This window comes from Gallus gallus, chromosome 3, assembly GCF_016699485.2.
Source record: "Gallus gallus isolate bGalGal1 chromosome 3, bGalGal1.mat.broiler.GRCg7b, whole genome shotgun sequence".
Taxonomy (NCBI): domain Eukaryota; kingdom Metazoa; phylum Chordata; class Aves; order Galliformes; family Phasianidae; genus Gallus; species Gallus gallus.
The window spans coordinates 71,776,027-71,792,153 of record NC_052534.1 but is presented as its reverse complement, the minus strand read 5'-3'; positions in this window follow the sequence as shown (position 1 = coordinate 71,792,153).

Below are 16,127 nucleotides of genomic sequence, written 5' to 3'. Positions count from 1 at the left end.
GCTCTATAATACAGCAGAGCATAATAGTGCAAGCTACACAGATATTGAGGTGTGAAAGAGAAATTTCCCAATTTCAGTCCTTAACTGAAATATAAAAACAATACTTCACCATCTGGGAATTAATATACAAGGCTTTTTTCTGAATTCGCTTGCTAGAGGGATAAAGTTCATATGATCCAACAGTGGATAGACTGTATCAGGATATTTAAATTAAAAAACAAGAAAAAGTTATTTTTGTAGGTTCATTAATTTACAGCGCTATCAGTGAAATGCACAGAATGTTCCATGCATTCTGAAACACACAAATCCATGACATCTGAGTGAACCTCTAAATTTGCAAAAATCCAGTATATTACATACTGTTCTGAAGGATGACAGAGTCTGTCTCTGATGAAGTAAGTAATGCCTCTGATCCAGAAAGGTGTAAATTCCACAGGAAACAATGTGCATCAAGGATGCTCAGCATTTTACTGTATTATACCTCAGTAGACAACTGAGGAGAATAAAGATAGACATTCCCAAAACTTGTCCTTTGCTCTTGTTGTTCCCCCAAAAAATAAAATCAAGGAAAATCTTGCTCTCAGACAAAGGGTTTTAGCTGTATATATTTTTTCATCAAATGAATTAAGAAAACACACGCTGTTAAATTAAATTTAAAGGTGTGTACTCTGTCATTTAAAGGTAGGTCAAATTTTGACAGTTCAGAATTATATGCTGTGGTCATGAGCACCTTTCACATTTTAATGGTACATTTATTCTACAGTGAATCTACAATGGGAGGTATATGCAGTCCTTGGATTGCATTGATATTTTCTTATTTTTAGTTGAATTCATTCCTTGCACATACCCAAGGGTTGCTAGCAGTTTAAAGCTCCAAATAGCCAAAACTGTGAAATAAAACACTTCTAATGTCAACTTGGTTTAGCACACCTGTGGGATTTACATTAAAAAAAAAAAAATAGAATAGTGCTAAGCATTAGCCAAAAATAGTTGTCTGTGTGCACAAGTATGAATTTTCTATCTGCACATGTTCCGAAAAACATAGGAACAGGGCTCAGCTCCTCCTTCCTGTGGGAGTCTGAGGGCATGTCCACCATAGTGCAACACTAATCCATAATGTGGGAATTAGGATAGAGATGAAGATTCCAAATATATAACCTGCTGTCTGGCCCAGCAGCCTCCGCTACAAAGCAGAAGCAGCCTTGATCTCCATGATCTTGCTTCCAATTTGTGAGATATTAACTCCAATCTTTCCTTATTTCATTGAACTAGGGTGCTGGGTGCAAGAAGGCAATTTTTACCAGTTGCCGGGCTACTTGTCAAAATGCTTGGGTTAACAAAACTTATTTGAAAATCGAGTTGAAATAAGCAATTATTCAGATTGAAAAGCCCTGTTAGGCAAAGATAAATATTAATGTCTCAATGATTGTTTAGATGCTTTTCAAAATTAAAACTGTGAGTGTTGTATCCTGTAGTGATATGTTGGATTTGCAAATTTAAGCATACAAAACAAAACAAAAAAATTTATTGAGTAAAGTATTTTGCTCAATATGTACTTTTTTCCATCTGGGGAGTAGAGGAAGTCTAATGAATCCCCTTTGCCTAAAGTTATCTTCATTCACCAAATTGAAAAATCAGAAGAATCTAGGATATATGGATCACACATAGCAAAAGGAAACACTTGTTTTGAACACTGATATTCCACCTTTTGTCTCTTCCTCCAAGAGAGCCCCAACAGCTGAGTTAATGAGTTGACTTTTTATTCTGGAAGTAGGAGCTAAACCAAATCAGGTGTCAATCCCAGTGCAGTTCACTGACTGTTTTCTGATTCTTGAGATGTTCTCTCTCCTCCTATGCCCCTGAGCTGTGACATCTTTTGTCTGCACATGAACAAAGCCTCTGCTCATTTGAACCAATCTGCCATGCAACTTACCCCACTAGAGGTCTACCAAGAGAGTAGTTGCCAACATAAGAATCCCTCTAGTGCTGCATTTAGGGATGCACTCTTTTTGAGTGCTGTAGAGGGCTCTAAACTCTGTATGAGTTCTAGATTAGAGTGGGACCCTGCATAAAGACATGGTGTTGACACTCATCCCCTGAACCACAGTTCCTGCATGTATGAAGCTGTTGTGGTCCTGTGGTCCTGCTGACCAGCACTATGCTACTTGTTATAAACTTGCTTGTTTCATTTGTCAGCTAGCAGTTTTCAGTCTAGCATTAACACTGAGTGGCAGCATGTTCTTTCACTGCCTCTTTAGGAATGGCTTTCTCATGCCATATGTCAGAGAGTTGACAATAGGATCCTGTCTTTTATATGTTTTTTATTTTAAAATATGGAGATTTTAATTTTGGTGCTGTTGTAAGTCTCTGAGTGTAAGGCTGATAAAGAGGCTAAACACAGTCTTTGTTTTAAACAGGCTATAATGATTTTGAATGCAACCTCTCTATGATTTTGAATTTTCTGGTCGCTTACCTACACATAGGCACAGTTCAGCATCTTAATTCTTAGGTTCGCCCTGCTCCGCTTAGTGTGTGCTTTGTGTGTGTCTGCATGCATGTGTAAGAGACAGAGAGAGAAGCACAGTGCAATGAAACAAGACTTCTCTGCTGAGTGGGGTGAACAAACCAAGCAAGCTTTAGGGAATGTATAGACTCCACCAAGCCACATACATTTTCTACTCACACCTTTTTTTTTCAGACAAGTGTTTTTTTCAATTTTTTATGATACTAGCAAAAGGAGAAATCTTGTAATAAAATCTCATCACTGTTTCTTCCCAGGCAAGTTTAGATGTTGTCACAGTGATATACTTTGTCATAGATTTATTATTAAGTTATAGCATAATGTAGTTGAATAGAGCTATAACAGCTGTACTCTAACAAAGTTCTAATACTAAACTGTGAAATGTTAACATGAAGTAGATTTCTACAATGACAGACTGTTATTACCTACAAAGTTCCAATGACAAATCAGATGATTTACTGAAAAAAAAAGAAAAAAGAAAAAAAAAAAGAAATTCAATTTAACTGTATTTGTTATTAACTATACAGCTTTATTATTGTCTTTTTATTGTATTCATCATCTGGAAATAATGTAAAACCGATATATGGCTGATCACGTAATGACCAATGGCATATTGTGTCTTGTTTAGTAGGTGGCTGTCCTCTTGTCTTATTTGGAAATATATAGTTTAACAAGATACTTGCCATCATTTTCTTAACAGGGATAATAAACAGAACAATTCTGCATAAAAGCTCATATCAGCTTCTTTCATGCCTTTTCTTTTCAGAAGGCTGCCTAAGGGTTTAAGCAATTTAGTTGTCTGACCCGCATCCTTTCTCTGCAGTCTGCAGTTCTTTTGTTTAACATTAGTATGTGGGCAAACAGCATTCAGAGCTGTGCAGAGCTTATCAGCCTGTGCTCAGTCGACCAGAACCCCATTCTGTGTATCTAAGAGGGGCCACGTTTAATGCTTCACAGTAGGAGCATCTGCAGTTTCCAAAAATGACTTGTTTATCAGATAAACTCTGTCCTTGCACTGACACATAGTGGCTCCTTAATATCATGCTCTCCTGTACGAGAACTGAGCAAAACAGGGTATGCACAATGAATAACAAGTGAAATTTATGCACATAGTATGGTGACACAGGTACCCTGTAACACAGTGCAGAGTTTCACCACAAACACTCAGTAATTATGCTGGGAAACTTCTTCATTACCTTCAGAAAATATTTTGGTTACTTGTTCTCAAGATATTTAGGGCACGTGCTCTGAAGTCAGTAAATGCTAATTAATTTACTTATTTTGCTTGGGATTTAATTAGAAGTAACATTAGGGCCTGACTTGCGTGATGCTGGCAGAAGGGCTCAGAGCAGCATCTGATGCAGAAGTCCATGGTGCACCTGTAGGTGCAGAGCCTCTGGGGGTGCCGCTGGAACTTCTGCTTTACTCTGACACTGAAGTGTGACAGAAGTATACAACTCTGTAACACAGTTTTAGGAAACTGTTTTAAAACTTATGTTATTTAAAAACAAGTAAAAGAGGCATCTCAGGATTAGATCAGTGTTTGAGGCTCAAGATCCAGTGACAGTGAAATGATGTGAGCTCTTTCTAGGCAAGGGCAGCTTGTCTTTCAAATTCTCCATCAGTCTGAATGAAACAAATCTTAAAAGACGAACTGCTTTTGCAAGATTTCAAGACTGCTTTAGAGCCTTCTCTGAAAATGTTTGTTGAAAAATCTATTTGACTGACAAGAGGAAGTGTAGGTAGGTGGGGCAAGAACCACAGGTCTGGATCCAAATGCTGCCCCCCAAAATTCAGATGATCTTCTATTCTAAAATGAAAGCCTTGAATAATTAAAATGATTTAATTCTGTGAAATTGATAATATATTGCAAATGGCAATGGCCCAGAAGGAGTCTGATAAAATTAATAGTTTTCAGTCTAAAGATGAGAATACAGAGAATCAGTCATCTGCCAAACTTTCTATACATACAATGGCTCAGTGCTGAAACAATGTGCTGGGAACAGAGACTAGCACCAGGCTTTCACCTTCTTGTCCCTCCCCCACTCTCATCAGTATATGCTGACTGGTCAACTAGTCAGAGAAAAATTGTTAATGAGGGTTAAATGGGCATTATCTACTAAATGTCATTTGAGGATCAAGGCATCGGTGCTTTATTTTGAATGATGCCCATATTTTTTCTCTCCTTTATTTTTCCACCTTCTCCCTCCCCCACCTGAAAGGAAATATCCAGTGGATGCCTGGCAGCATCCTCTGATTGCTCGCTGTTTTCCTGACACTAAATCTACTGTGTCATATTCCTTGCATGGGCTGCAGATTTTGGCCTTTTCACCTGCTGTTTTGGTTGGCTTTAGCTGCAAAGAGAAGAGTATGAAAAGGAGAGGGGGAGGGAGGGAAGTTGGGAATGCTGAAGCTAAAAAAAAAAAAAAAAGGCAAATGTTTTTAGCGCCTTCATCTAGACATGTGTCCCCTCACTCTGTGACATGGCTGCTCCAATGTTGCCATGGTGAGGATTTCTAATCATCCCTACACATGACAGGCTCCTATTTGTCTGCACTCCCTTGGGTGTAAATTTCTAGGCTTAAAAAAAAATATCCATGTGAGCATATCATCCGCCGTGCAGATGTTTCACTGCTTTAGAATATCAGGCAGCTGCTTGTGCCACCGTCGACAGCTAATTGGAGACTGCATCGCAGGAACAGAGGCGTAATTATGGCATAAATACACATCCTCTGGTGCATCATTGTATCTCTATTAACAGAAAATTTTAAACAGTGTTCAGAGTGTAATTAGTGTAGTTGATAAAGTTGTAAAACATGTAAATAAGGGAAATAGCAGGTACGTGGCCAATCCACTACCCAGCACTAGGGGATGCAGATTATTGCCTATTTAGAAATAATTAGCAAAGCTGCATTAGCAAAGCCTGTGTCCAACAGAAGCAATGCAAACATTTATTCTGGTAACAGCTCTTTCTGTGCTAGCCATGAAAATCTACTAATATTGGTAATTTAGCCCTCATTACCAGAGGATAAAGCATGAAAAGAGCTCAGACATGAAATATGACAAGTAATATTAATTTTTATTCCAGAGGAAAGGATGCTTTCTTGGGTTGCATGCTGATTTCTCGACGGGGTCTCGGCAGTGTGCGAGTGAGCTGGTGGTGCAGGATGCAGCTCAGGCACGGGCTCCCTGCTGGAGGTGGCCTCGCAACGGGCACCAATGGGACACACTGCGGCCAGTGCCCGGCACACCGCGGGTCACAGCTCAGTGTGGGCACTCTGGCGCTGAACCCCCTCCCCTCTTGCAGTTTGTGCCTTTCATTTGGGCTGCAGCCTCTCCACCCGTCAGAGGTTTTGCCAGATCTGCCCCCAGCTGTCCTCCCCTGAACACACAGCTGTGCCAGAGAAGCAATGCTCCGAAATGGGGTGTGTGCGGCTGCTCTTCAGTTTTGTCTTGTGCTCTGGATGAGAGATGATGGCTGTGCCCTCACTGTTTATGTTTTAGATGATGTTACTTGAACATTATCCTGTGACCATAAAAATGAATGCTAAAATTTGTACTCTGCTTTACAGATGTATTTTCCAATGAAGAGAAACGTGAAAGCCACGCTGGCACATGCAGCATAGATCATATTTAAAAAAAAAAAAAAAAAAAAAACAGGAGGAGAAGGGCTGAATGTTCTGGAAAGGGAAGAAAAAAGAAAAGTGGCTTTTTTTGCAACATCTCTGATTTCTTCTTTTTTCTTTCTAGTGGGTGAAGCAGCAGAATGAATAAAAACTCCGGCTTCCAGTGTCAGCTAAGTTCTGCTGCATCCTTAATAAGCATGCACGTGTGTGTTTACGAGAGAGAGGGGAAAGGGGGAACGGGAGAATTCTGCTTGACAAGTGCCAGTGTTTTAAAGAGAAGTCTGAGAAAGATGTTATCTCTGGCTCAGGCAAATAAATTTCCCCACTTAGCCAGTGTTTCCTCAGCATTTTCAGAATTCAGCTCTCACCACAGACTGCATAAAATCCTGCCAAATAAGGTCTGAATTTCATGTAATACAATGCTTGAAAAAGACAGAAAGAAAGAAAAGGGGGAAGAGGTAGACATGAAAAGAAGCTGGACAAGCTACTGTCTGAAGTATTAAAATGTAGAATAAGCTTGAGAGCTGTATCAGGGGGAAATACCTTTTACAGATCCAAGGCAAATGCTGCGTATATTTTATCACCTGTGATGACGTGAAAATCGTGAAAACACTGAACGTGTTGGTTGAAGCTGGCATTTTTTCTACACTTTGGTGGAGGTTTATTACTCAGCCACCACTCTGCCTAGATGAAAAAAACAGCCCCACAGAAGGAACCTCAGTTAGTTTTCTGCCTGTGCGAGAGCTGAAAGCACACAAAAACTCAGACAATGCCCACTAATCTGCTCTAATGTGAGCATCCCATTGAGCTCTAGCATGACAATTTTTATAGTCTTGACACATCTTTTCTGCACTTAAGATTTATGTAGCTAAATGCATTTGTGCCTTCGTTTGGCATGCAGTAAGCGTAGAGTTTACTCATATATATACTTCATGGATAAACTGTGTGCGTGTGCTCAGGCCTCACAGTTGGATGCCCCCATACTGCTCTGCTCCCGCAGGGCTCAGCAAGGCCACTCCTGCAGACTGCCCTGAGAATACTTGGGGTGGCTTCTGCTGCTTTTCATGATGCCATCGCTGTGTGGCTCTGTGTGAACCCTGTATGTGTAGGCCCATATGCATATATAGATGTAGCAGTGTTTCTATGTGTATAAGTGTGCATGCGTGGACAGTTACTTGAATACATGTACCTGTACCTGCATGTTGTTATACATGTTTTAAAGAAGTAGATTTCCTTCATAGTGTGATGGATTAGGAAAACCTGTCACACAGTCTGTATGTAAGTGTGTATTCTTACATGTGTGTAGAAATGCATACATATATCTTAAATATATACACAAGTTAAATAGACATTTTTAACCTCTATGCTCAGATAATGTTTTCTAAGAAAAATATTCAAGCCCTTCCTAACCAGTCCATCCCCCCAGCCCCTCCAATTTCACCCCTGTTATTTATCACAGCGTATTGCTTGGATGTATTTGCCAGGGTCACATATCATGCTGAGTCCTTTGGACTGCCTTCAGAAATCTCTTAGTTATTGCCCATCCACTAGAAAGGGGAGAAATATTGCTGTTCTGCATCAGGAGCAGCCATCTCTTTTCCCACTTTCCCTTCAAATTACATAAGTAAAGTGGACATTGTTGGCAAGACTGAACGAGTTATATTACAGCAGATCAGGAGGAGGGGCTGAAAACTGATGGTGTGTGGGGAGGTGTTTGGAGATGGACAGGGTAAGGCTTCTGTAAGTAAATACACACAAGGGGGCCTAGAATGGTTTTAAGCAGATTAGAAGTAGTGTTGTTACAGGGTGAGAGGGTCACTGCTCATTCTTTAGTATAGAAAATGACCTGAAGGGTATTATGTAGCTGTAAGTGATTTCAGTGTTTTCTGGTTGTTGGTTTTCTTGTGGGTTTTTTTTTTTTTTTTTTCCAATTTAAAAACTTATGTGCTATTGTTTGATACAAATAAAGTGGTTTTAATGTTCCAGTGACCTTTCTAATGGGCAGAATATTATTACATCTGTTTGAAACACAAATATTAATATACATATTTTGAATAAATCAATTTAGGATCACATTTAATATAGTTCCTATGGGCCAAATTGAGTCTTGTGTAAATTAGTTTAGGCCCATTAATGTTAATGTGAGTTGTTATCTATCACACTGGTCTAGTATGCAAAATGAAGGCTAGCATATGTGGCATTTCTTTTGTGCTGAGCAGTGCACGTAGTATGACAGAACTCTTCTTATTAATCCATCTGTATATTTGAAGGCATATATCCCATAGCAATTCTGTGGGTTTTGACTGAGTAATAACAAGGATGTTCATCGCAGTCCATTTCTTGCTCTTTACATTGTAGGGGATACCAGAAGCTACTGAATTAGGGGTAGAAGGTAGCTGGCACTGGTTAAACAAGGCCACAACAGTGCTTATCCAAAGCCCATTAAGTCTAGAGACATTACATTTCATTGAGGAAACAGTAGTAGAAAAGAGAGTGAATGGGAAAAGCTATGCAAGAAAAAGTCCTAACTTTCATTTTCTTCTCATTTATATTATTTCTGTGTTGTCCACTCTAGGTCAGTATTGAAAAGCAGCATCCTAGACATGTCGCATCTGAAAAATAGAGGATAAAGTGCTGAAACTTATGATTAATTTTTCATTCAAGCTATTTGACTTCTCTCAGTTCTTTCCCAGCAAATAGTTAGTCCTACATGTGTTTTCAAGGGGATAAAGCACATTAAGGGAGTGAATGAGCATCAAGGGGAGGCACTTTGGCTCACAAGAGCTATCTTCCTATTAACAAACATTGTAGTCCAGTAGGAACAGATGTCTAGAGTGAAATTGTTGATGCTGAAGACTTGACCTCCTCAGTGTATGTACTTCAAAGATTTTACATGAGCTAGTTGTCACCTGGTGTTGTGAACAGGACATCCAGAATGATCTGGGACAGATAGGTGTGTGCTACCTGTTTATTTTAATTGGAAGGAAAAGCAGCACAGATGCTAGTAGACCCTTCCATTATGCAAATCAAAATACAATTTTAAGAGATTCACTTCAGAAATACATTCAGAACTGAACCATCACTACAGGTGTGCCCCATGCCTAGAAGTGTCTACTTGCTGTTGGCTCTAATACATTCAGCTGTGTTCTGTCAATTGTTTGTGCTTGGCTATCCTGGCTTGGGTAAGTGAGATGATATGTACAGCTGTGGGAGGAATGGATGCTAATCATGAATAGAAGACTTATGTCTGCCATGGTTTCATCTTGGTTTCCAAATATGCAAAATAAGGAAAAAGCAGTGAAATCTGCATAAATAGGAGTGAAGTTTTTCTGAAATAATACCAGGAAGAATACCTTTCCTTAGCGCTATAAATATTTAGGGAAACTCTGTAAAAATTGAATATTGCAAACAAAAACGTTGTAAAGAATTAATCCTAATTTCCTTCACTAAGAGGAAGGCAACTTTGTTCACTCTGGATAAGTAGCATTCCACCTGGGAGAAACAGAGCACTGAAGTACTCAACTGTAGCAGCAAGGTCAGCGGTTTGGTCACGCACAGGCACAGGAGCATTTGTTACTGTTGATTAAAATAGTACGTTCCTCCCACATTGACAAGCTTGCTTGCTAGCACAGACAACATCAATATTAATTTTGTAAATGTTTATCTCATGTAATGTATATGATTAAGAGTTGTTTGGATGTTTTGCACTGATTAAACCAAGACCTTTCTGTGCCAACAGTCCTGTGGCACTGAATTACGATGAGAAAAACAGTATGTGCCAACAGTAGGGGAACACCAGTGAACGTAGATACTCTCTCTAGGGTGATAATATTGTTGCTACTGATGGACTGGTATATGATAAGAAATTTGAGTTATCAATTATCAGTAGTATGTTTTCAGTTATCAAGTCTACAAGTGAAATGAAAATTATGACATCCCTGGAATAATCATTTTTTTAAGTTGCACTTTCTGTAAGGTGGTGGATGTTTCCCCCTTGTCAGGTAACATTAAAATTGCACTTTTGAGCTTACATGACAAATGCTGTGAAAAGCTTGCTTTCAGTCAAGTCTTATTTCACGCTGAAAATAGCATAGGGAATTTGCAGGTTCTTCAAAATATTAGCTCTTTATAGGTACCTTGGAAAGTGGAAACTACAGTTGTTGGATCAGACTCACTCTTTGTAAAAGTGATCATTGAAACTGATGAGAACTGACCTCAATCTCATGGCATTGTCATTAGCCTCTGGTAATCTAGAGATGTGAAAGGGTTTGGGAGTTGGGAAGTATCTCCTGGTTTTATATATTTCACAGTGATGCAGTATGCACAAATTAGTACCCAAGGATAACATTTTTCTACTTTTCTGCTGAAGTGGTATCCAACATAAATTAATTTGATTTACCTTTTTTGCCAAACAAGTCATGAGGACTTGTGTGATCTCCAGAGTGTGATTGGACTCAGTGATCTCTAGAGGCCCCTTCCAAGCCCTGTAATTCTGTGATTCTGTGACTTGTATCTGTCAGCCATGATGAAGACTAATTATCAGCTGTTTTTGAGTGCACAAAAACAAATGTTTTGTGGTTCAAGTGAACTACTACCATAAAATAATACTTTGAATTTTTAAGTCATTTCTTGAAAACAAATAAGTTATTCCAGTTTGGGGCAAATTATGAAGTAGTCACTACACAGGCCTGAAATGAGATTTAGGGGTTCTTCTTCTTAGTTTGGCTTGTGATCTGGACTTTAGTTATGGAGACTTCATTTTGAAGACCTTTATTTGCATTGATCATGTTTTTGCAACTAAATTCTTACAACCAGCTGTACCAGCTATTCTGCATGGAGCTTTAGAAAAATAGTGGATGAATTCATTAATCACAGTAGTTACTATACATGTCCATTCTTATTTGCCCCATTTTTTTTTCCATATAAAAACAGCATGTATGCGTGTGTTTTTGTGTGTGTAATTTTCTTCACCGGTGGACAAACTTCCATGCACTACAGGTTTATGTGTAAAATGGAGAAAAACTACAGGATTGGTACACATCTCTAGCACTTGCAAGTGTGACCATCTGTAAGTGTGACCAGACATGATGTATAAATGCATTCATGAGTAAAAATTCACCAAATCACTGATTTTTTCGAGCTGCAAGAGCTCCCACCTACCACCCATTCAACCCAGTGCCATGTGAGTCTTCATCTTGCAGGGTCTGGTTATTTAGTTTTTTTGGAAGAGCTTTCTGAGAGATGGGGCTGACTCTAGGATTACATCTGCCTTTCTAAGGCCCATTGCAACAGAACCTGTAAGATTGGTGGAGTAAAATAAGTATATCTTTTTAAAACAGCTTTTTTGTGTTTACTATTCAGGGCGTTTCCACTGGGGAGTTCATATCAAACTTCGCCTGTAAAGAATTCAGCCTTGTCTGATATTATAGCAGCTCTGCTTTCAGGAAAGCTGTGCTGTGAGTGCTCACAAAAGCAAGCGTGTTGCACCAGATGGTCTTTTCCTGTTCCTGAATGTTTTCATGGTTTAAATACTATCAGAACTAAAATGCTCTTATCAGCCACTGAAGGGACCAGTGTAATTTTGACCACTATAACAGGTAGTCACATAATATAGCGTAACTAATGGAAGGATACTTTCAAAAAGACCGAAATTTTACTGGACGTTAGGACAGGTGATTAAGGTTAGCTTGCGTCTGTTAGTGCAGGTTCCACTGTAACAATAATCTAACTGCTATATGGTCCCTTTCATCTAAAGGATCCCAGAGCGCTATGCAAACGTAGCAAATTAGTATGAAAAACTGTATGGCGATCACTTCATGCATGCCTGAAGTGAAATGCAGCAGCTGTTCAACAGCATACAGTAATATCCCCAAACTGTTTAGAGCAGGCAGAGATGAATGCTAAAGAATCAAAGACAGATTTTTCAAAACTGGGTGTATTAAGGTTAGCTGCTAAAATAACTTTTTGGCAGCTAAATCCCAGTAGGTGGGTCTGGTTTTCCCAGGTGAAGAGGGCTGGCATCTATCCTGAAATCCATAAAAGCTGTAGGAAGATCAATTCTCCAGAAAAAAATAGGGTTAAGATGACCTGAAATCCTGATCTGACCACTACTAGTAACCTATGACAGAACATAATATCCTCTAGAAGACAATTCATATAACATATTCCAAGAATTGTAAATTTCATGTGAAGCAAAATTCCTCTTTTACGTCTATGTGAAGCTCTTATTAACACTAAAAGCATCTTTGCCCCAGAAAACACAGGGACAACACAAATCTCCATGGAACGTGGGGAATTTCCATGAGGCTGCCACTTTAAGGGAAGGATGATGATAGACAAGAAAAACATTGTTTTCCTCAGATCAAACAGTGTAGGAATGAATAAAAACTTTTTGTTTGATAGTTTGGCTAACGTGCAACACAGCATGAGAGAACAAAGCTGAGTGTTTGATATTTATCCTTACTGGAAATGGCTGTTACCCAGCAAGTCCTATGGTCACAGTGTGCACCCAGTTTCAAGAACAATTGTTCTGGACTCTCTAGTCTTTCTTGAACCAATAGTCTCCAGTATCCCAAGAAAATATAATAGCTGGAGGGATTGGCTGATTTCTCTCTATTGATGACATTCTACTGATTCACAGAAGGAGGATAATTACATTTATTCTATCAATCAGGGAGAGGAACTGCTTCTACTAGATCAGAGACTTCTATCACAGTATTCCTTTCCATTAAAATGTTTTGTAAGACTAACCTTCATTTCCAAGATTGTCACTAAAAGCACCTAAAAGCTAAGCATATTGGAAGTGTCACATAAAACTTTTCAATTTGAAATATTTTTGTCTAGTTATTATTTCCTTTTTTTTTTTTCAATGTTCTGCCATTTCTGTTTCAGCAGAAAAATTTCATCAGTTTAGTCTAAAATCAAGAGTAATTCTGGTTGCTTCAGCTTTCCTCACCATCAAAAATGGCTGCACAAAAGGAAGTTCATCTGGATCTAAATGCCAAAGGCTTGACTGTCAGCTGGAGCAGGCTGCCCTTCAGTGGTGCTCCTCCTCCTTACTGGAAAGTTGTCTCAGCATACACAGCAATGAGCACAGCTCTGTTCCTTGCTTCCCATGCAAGCAGGCTCTATCTTCATGAGAACAAATATCAGGAGTTCTGTCCACCCTCTTTTCTTCAATTCCAGCCTGCTTCCAAGTTGTTTCTTTAGGAATCATAAAGAACTGAGCAGACAAAATGCCTTCTTTATGTGCTGAGCTCCTTCAAATCTCTGTTCCCTGAAAGCTTAGAAAGACGGTGAGCACCTGAAGCTTGTTCTACAACATCTACAGGGTTCTTGGAGACTTCAGTGAAACACAGTTCTCAGTCTTACTGCCTGTCCAAGTAAGCATGGAGGAAATGCTTCCAATATTCCAGGGTTGGTGCCTGAGCTAAAGAGATAACTGAAGCTGCCAGTCCTGCACGCAGAAAGACACATGGCCAGGGTCCAGCTGGTTGGTTCATCTGAAGGAGTCCGAGCTCACCTGAGGATGGGAGGACACACAGGAAAGAGCACAGGTCTGGTGTGTGGTGGGAGAAAGAGAACGTGCTGGACTGTCCAGAGCTGTTCATCATAAAGTTTAGTTGTCTCTGTCTGACTGATGGTAACTAAGGGACAGAGCCTAATCTGAAAAGTGCATTGGTGTGTGTCTTGAAAAATACACTGCAATGAAGGAGTGTATTTATCAGTATATTCTTCACTGTTCACCCTACATTTGATCCGAGTCCAGCGTAAACTCTGAGATGATCTAACTAATAAAGATCTGATTATAATTAGTCTAGAATTAGTGAAATAGTTACAAAGCAGGGGAGCAGTTAACGGTCTGGTTTACTGATTTATCTTCCTGCAAAATCAATTCTGCGTTCTTCTTATTAACAAAATGTTCACTTGTAATCAACAATAACTAGTGTCAGCAATATAGTACTTGAAAGAATATTCTACTGGCAAAAACGAGGGTAAACATTAGAAATTCTGCATTTTGATGTAAATAAAATGTTCCCTTAATAATTGATCAGTGGATGATGAGAGAAATGCACCTTACACATTAAATACTTTGACTGACAGAGCAGATATGTTCACTACTATGGATTTATCCTATATCACTTAATATTTTCAGCCAGTTAACATGGAACTTTCTGCGTGCAAAAACAGTTAATGGTCCTTTATGGAGCATTTTAACACAGTATTTAAAAGCGAAGGAAAACAACAATAGTATCATAAGATGTATTTTTACATGCATGTCTCAGTTCAGCTTTTTGTAAAATTTCAAATACATAGTGCCATTTGAAGTACTGTAAAATATTTTATCGGGGACATGCTTTAGCAAACATTTTGTCACCCAGAGCTGCAGCTGTAATTCTTAGAGAATATTAACACACAGGCTCTATTCTCAAGCCTGGGAGAGTGTCATCCTGACCTCTGTTTACTGCTATTAAAATAGAAGATTTACTTTGAAGCATTCATTTAAAGAGGTGAGTTATTATTCCTTTGCTTGACCTTAGCCTATGGCATATATATCATGAGGTTCTATGAGACCATCATGAACAAGATCATTGGTTTGCCAAAACATAAAAACAATACTAGATTCATTTAAAAACTGAGGACATGCATTACTGCTTATAGACTCACCGCCTGCCAGCTAAATAATTGTCTATATATGCTGGAAAAAAAAAGATATACTTAAAACTTTTCATTATATATACGGTAATGCCTAGTACAGCTACCTTGAAATGAATCTTGATGTTGAAGTTAACGTTATGTGAGCTATTGCTTATATTTATTACTGAGAAAACATTATTTTTAAAAGCATATGAAAAAATAGTTTTCAAGCTGTTTCCTTAATGAACTGGAAATAGTAACCCTGTCAAACGTAATAAAAAAATAGTGTTATAAGGCTATGGCATCTATTTATTACTGGAGAACAAAAGCCTTCATCCATTTCCTTTAGAGAATGACATTTTTGTAATTCGCTGCCCATTTCATTTGTTCTAAAAGGACTTCGTAGGTTGACAAATATCCCACAGAAATGGCTTCTGATGCTTGATAGGATAATGCGCAGCCCCTTAGGACAAGGGCAAAGGCAGCAAACTTATCATCCTTTAGTTTAGCTTAGCATGGGTCAGTAACAGAGCCAGGGGTGACAGAAGATGTTAAAGTGTGGGAAGCAAGAACTAAGAGCTGTAGGAGGGTAGTTTTTATAGTTTATCCTTTCTTTCACCATGACGCTGCAGAGACAGCTTGAATCACATTGTTGATTTGGTTCACTGCACGCCACACTAACTGCTCCAGTAGGAGGAAAAAAAAAACACTTACGGGTCATTTTCTCCAATAGTCTGTGACATTTCAGCACTTATCCTATAGGAGGAGGAAACACATGTTTAATATTTTAGCTTGAAGTACGTATTTTAAAGATGCATTAACACACTTGGAGATCTGATGTGATAAATCCGAAGATTATTGTAGTTCTAGTAACGTGAGGATTTTAGAGGAGAAAATGTTCTGCCTGTTTAATTGTCCTCTATATTTTGTTCCAAATCTTTTCTCCAGCAAAGCAGAGTAAGAATGAGCATTTGGATCCTGTGGAGTGCACATTTTAACAACAAACTAGACTTTAAAACCGTGATGATGGCTTTCATTCATCAAGGGCTGAAAACCATTTTAGAAGTGTCATTTCAGAAACGTGTTTAACTGAGTTAGGTCTTCCTCGGAAGTAAATGATTACTCTTCAGTCATAGATCTTATAAACTTTGGGGCTGATCTAGTTTTTCTGCTAAAGCCAACTGGAATGATTGAATATAATGAGCAAACGTATGTCCTCCTTCTAAAATCTGTGACCAGTCTTGTACTAACTGGCGCAGCCACCCCTGCAAAACATTATTCCACTGTCAGGTTCCTTAGTTGTTATTCAGTACACTGGAGTAATAAGAAAAATTCTTATTATA